The sequence below is a fragment of the Rhinolophus sinicus genome, chromosome X, assembly GCF_036562045.2.
Source record: "Rhinolophus sinicus isolate RSC01 chromosome X, ASM3656204v1, whole genome shotgun sequence".
Taxonomy (NCBI): Eukaryota; Metazoa; Chordata; class Mammalia; order Chiroptera; family Rhinolophidae; genus Rhinolophus; species Rhinolophus sinicus.
Genome location: NC_133768.1, coordinates 63656598 through 63662025, shown reverse-complemented (window position 1 = coordinate 63662025; position 5428 = coordinate 63656598). Strand labels below are relative to the sequence as shown.

The 5428-nt window shown below is 41.8% G+C and overlaps 1 pseudogene; it reads right to left on the bottom strand.

Annotated features, from left to right (window-relative positions):
* Positions 1-1680: 1680 nt before the first annotated feature.
* LOC109460295 (POU domain, class 5, transcription factor 1) lies at positions 1681-2732 on the bottom strand (annotated as a pseudogene).
* Positions 2733-5428: the final 2696 nt, after the last annotated feature.

Here is a 5428-nt window from a genome sequence, read left to right as displayed (position 1 = left end):
TAACTATATATGTATATAAAATTATAGTTGACATTCATTATTGTTCAGCTTCAGCTTCAGGTGTACAGGGCAGTGATCAGGCATCTGCATCATCCCTGAAGTGGTCTCCCTAATGAGACAAGTGTCCATCGGATACCCTACAAAATCTTTACATTATTGATCACATTCCCCAAATTTACTTTCATAACCCCATGGTGATCTTGTGGTTACTGACTGCTCTCTAATCCCCTCATTTCCCCCTGATCCCCACCCCCTCCCATCTAGCAACCCTCAGTTTTTCCTCTATGTCTCTGAAACTGTTTCTGATTAGTTCCTTCATTTATTCTGTTCTTTAGATTCCACATATAAGTGAGATCATATGGTATTTGTCTTTTTCTGTCTGACTTATTTCACTTAGCATAATGTTCTCTAGATCCATCCATATTGTTGCAAATGGTGAGATTTCATTCTTCTTTATGACTAAAGCAGGCGGTTTGTATGAAAAAGCCACTGTAAGTGGCTTGGGTGTGCCTGAAAGTTGGGTGGGGTCATGAATCACCAGAGGTGGTGAACGAATGGCGTCAGCCAGCTTGATGAAGTCACAGATATGGCAGCCGCAGGAAAGGGGAGGCTCAACAAAGAAATGATGGCTTCTGACAGCTACTCCATCCAGGAGAAAGCTGCCCCTCCAGCCCCCTTCCTGCAGCCAGACAACTCAGTTATTCCCTGTATGTCCCTGTCATCTCTCCAGCTGCTGCCCCAGCATGGAACTCAGAGTCAGTGATTCCGTTGGTGAGTTAGTCCATGCACAGTCCCTTTAAGAGGAGCGCCTGGGACTCCAGCCACCCTCATCTCACTCAGTCACAATCTCTGCTGGTTTTCACAGTCAGAAGTTATGGGGACTTCTCATCCTGGTACTGGATCCCTGGGCTGGGGCGGGGCTGGGACCCCTTGCTCCTCCGGAGGGTACCTCCACACCCAAGATATCCCTCCCAATGTTTAATGCTCACACACGGGTGTGGGAACAGTCTGTTATAAGTCTCTGCCCCTCCTACCAGTCTCAAGGTGGCTTCTTCTGTATGTCCTTAGTTGTAGGGCTTTGGTTCAGCAAGATTCGGGGTGATACTCAATGATGGTCATTCTGTAGTTTAGTTGTAATTTTAATGTGGTTGTGAGAGAATGTAAGCACGGCGTTTACCTAATGTGCCATCTTGACTGGAATTGCATGATTATTTCTTGATAGAAGTGTTTGCCTGAATGGACTGAAAATACATGGGCAATTCAGAAAATATAACCACCTTAAACATATTTCCCGAAAGCCTAGTAACTTCTAATTTCTCTTAGGTTACATAAGAGTTGGCTGCCTCATTTACTGCAGCAGCCAGAGGTCACTTGGTCATCTAGGTGTCTTAGGCTGTTTCAAATACAGACCAAAAAAAAAAAATACAGTTCCTGAAAAGATTTTTTTTTTTCGGGCTGTGTCCCAGGCTTCTTTATTTAAGATCAAAGTAATGAGTGGTATGAGGATTAAAATCAAGAGCATCTCTTGAACTTCCCTCCAATTAGTTTCTCCAAACTCCCTGCCCCCAGACTCTTTGTGTTCCCAATTCCTTGCTGAATGAAGAACTTAATCCCCAAACCTTGGCACAATCCTCAGGGTTCTCTCTCCTTAGCTCTGCTTTCTGGCAAAGGACAGACACCTCAGTTTGAATGCATGGAAGAACCCAGAGTGGTGACAGACACAGAGGGAAAGGCTTCATCCTCAGGGAAAGGACCAAGGAGTACAGCGTAGGGAAGTGAGGGCCCACATAGCTTGGGGTACCAAAATGGGGCCTTGATGCCAGAGAAAAGAATACTGGTAACCCTGAGAAAGGAAGCCCACAAGCCTCAAAATCCTCTCGCTGAGAATAGTCACTGCTTGATTGTTTGCCATTCTGGTGACGTTTGCAGAACCACACTCAGACCATGTACTTCTCAAGCTCGAGCTACTGCAGGGTGAGCTTCTGGCACTGCAGGAACATGTTCTCCAAGTCGCCCTTCCTCAGTTTTCGAAGCTTGTTCGCTTTCTTTCAGGCCTGCACAAGGGTCTCTGCTCTGTGTTATCTCCTATAGATTCTCGTTGTCAGCGTCCTCCATTCACTTCTGTAGCAGGGGCTGCAGCTTACACATGTTCTTCAAACTGACCTGCAGAGCCTCAAAGAAGCAGATGGTTGTTTGGCTGAACACCTTCCCAAAGAGAGGCCCCAGGTGACCCCCGTGTCAGCCTGGGTGTGCCCCAAGGTGATCCTCTTCTGCTTGACAAACTGCTCGAGGTATTTCTGTAGAGCTTTTATGTCCTCACTTGCCTCCTCCTCAGGGTTTTGCTCCAGCTTCTCCTTGTCCAGCTTCACAGCCCCAGATGGGACAGTGCACGAATTGGGGGAGGTCCCCTCGGAGTTGCTCTTTACTCCGGCCCCTGCCTCACACTCGGGCTGAGGGGTCTCCAGGCCACCTTGGGGGCATCAGTCCCACTACAACCTGAGGTCCACAGTAGGCCATGCCCCCCACAGAACTCATATGGAGGGGTACGTGGGGGAATTCCCCGCACCTTGGTGCCAGGGCCAAGCCCTGGCCCAATTCCTGACTCGCCAAGAGGGCCCTGGAAGCTCAACCAGGTTTGAGGGTCAACCCAGCCCGGCTCCAGCTCTCCTGGTCCATCGCCTCCACCACACGGTGGGGGCCAGAAGGCAGTTGGAAGCCAGGTGTCCCGCCATGGGGAAGGGTGGCGCCCCAGGTCAGAGGCCTGGTAAAAGGCTAGACGTTTTCAGTGTTAGTTAAAACGCAAGTACCCTGAGCAAATGTGATGTTACTACCATCATTTTGCATATTTGAGTTTGCAGCAGTGAATAGATTGTTTTTTCTTCACAGTTAGCTTACATTTAGGGTGTATAATCACCAGAGAGGCAGGAGAGAGGATATTAACAAATATTGGTGCCACCTAAATCCTACTTGCACTGCCAAACATTTCATGTATGATTAATTCATTCAATTGACATTACAATTTTACAGTTGAAACTACTCCAGTAAGAGAGCTCCTGTCTACCCAGCATCCACATTAACAGTTCTCAGGGAACAAAGTAGCTCTGTTTAGGCTACGAGCCCATTCCTGAAGTATCTTTGAGGGCAAGGAATTGGAGTGCTTTGCTTGACTAAAGCTTGTCGTGGTTCCACTCATGTGGCTGAAGTCATGGCAAGATTAGATGGACCAGAACCACATGACATGGGTTCCCCACAGGATAAAACAGAGCAATTACGTGAAGAGAGAAGGAAAGACTGTAAGACAAATTGTACAATATCTGGATGATAAAATCATGAAGTTTGATTGAATAGACATGTATTAAAGTTATTTGAAGGAAGAGATTAAAAAAATAGAAATAGAAATTAATGGATCAAAAAAAGCCCAAGCAATAAAACTGAAAGCTAATTCTTTGAAAATACCGATAAATAAGAAAAACCCCTGGGAAAGAGGAATAAGGACAAAATGTACAAATACTGTTGGGGAAAGGGAGCATAAGAATAGATACAAGAAATCATAAAGACTAAATAATTTTGAAAACTAAGATAAAGTGGTGTATTGGACACCTATATACCACCTCATATGCAGTCAACCCACTTTTACCACATTGCTGTGGTAAACAGATTTGCACACGTGACCTAATGGTTGCAGCCACTTCACCTTTCTTTCTGTTGTGCAGGAACCCTTGGTACTCATATACAACCTGTAAGGAAGTCATTTAATAATAGGCTAGAAGTCATCCTTGCTTGGCCAATGAGGAGTAGGAGCCATTGGGTGACCAGTGAATAATTCCAATTATTCTAGTTGGCCACAGTAGAGATCAGTGCAATAACACAACCTTGAATAGGCTTTTTTATTTTTAACTTTTACTTGTTTATTTTATTAGTATATTTATTTTTTATTATAGCATTTAAAAAAATTATTTTTCAATTACAGTTGCCATACAATATTATATTACTTTCAGGTGTACAACATAGTGATTAGATCTTTATGTATATACCTTGTGAAGTGATTACTCTGATAAGTCTATTACCCACCTGACACCATACATAGTTATCACAATATTATTGACTATATTGCCTATGCTGTACTTTATCTCCCTGTGACTATTTTTATAACTGGTAATTCGTACTTCTTAATCCCTTTCACGTTTTTCGCTCATTACCTCAACCCCCCTCCCATCTGGTGACTGTCAGTTTGTTCTCTGTATCGGTGAGTTTGTTTCTGTTTTGTTTGTTCTTTTCTTTTTTAGATTCCACATATAAGAGAAATCATATGCTATTTGTCTTTCTCTGTCAGACTTATTTCACTTAGCATAATACTCTCTAGCTCCATCCATGTTGTCACAAATGATAAAATTTCATCCTTTTTTATGGCTGAGTAGTATTTTATTATATATACCGGGGGCGTCAAAAAAAATGTATACAAATGGACACTTTGGTCAACATTGCTCAAGAGTAGTTCACCGTAATCAGAAGTATCTGGATGCTGATGGTAACCACTTTGAGCACCTCTTGTAATTGCAGAAATCAAACATGATTTGTATTCATCTTTTGTTATCGGTATATGTTGAGTATTACAATTTTACATTTTTTCCTTTCTTAAAATGTGTATATGTTTTTTGGGTGCCCTCTGTATACACCACATCTTCTTTATCCATTCATATATTGATGGACACTTAGGTTGCTTCTGTATCTTGACGATTGTAAATAATGCTTCAATGAACATAGGGGTGTTGAATAGGTGTTTCTTCCTTCCATTATTCACTCCTCTCCAGTCCTAGTTACCCATTACCTGGGATCATGTCCCTCAAGTATTTTATCTGCACACAAGCTCTTGTGTCAGGCTTCACCATATAGGGAGTAATCCCAGGTTTAAACAATTGCTTAATTTTCCAGACAAATAAATATCATCAGAATGAAGCCCGAAGAAAGAGAAGATTTCAATAAACTGATTATCATTAAAGAAATTGAACTGATAGTAAAAAATAAAATATTGCCTTCACTCCCACTGCATTCTAAAGCTATCAGGCCCAATTACATGTGATTTTTATCACACTTTCTAGAAATAGATAACCCCTATTACGTAAATATTTTTCAGAGTCTAGAAAATAAGGGTATGCTCCCCAGCTCACTTTATGAAATTAATAATATTACTGAAAAATGGACAAAGTATAACAAAAAAATTATAGTCCAGTCTTTTCTGAGCATAAATACAAAAATCCTAAATAAAGCATTAGAAAATTCAGAGAAATATGACAATATCTAATAAAGTCGAAAGTGACTCAATAATTTGATATTCAATTTAATAATTCAAATATCCTGATTCAATATTTCATATTTAGGTATATGACATAGAGAAGTTTGTGCACATATATGTGAAGGTGGTTGCTAA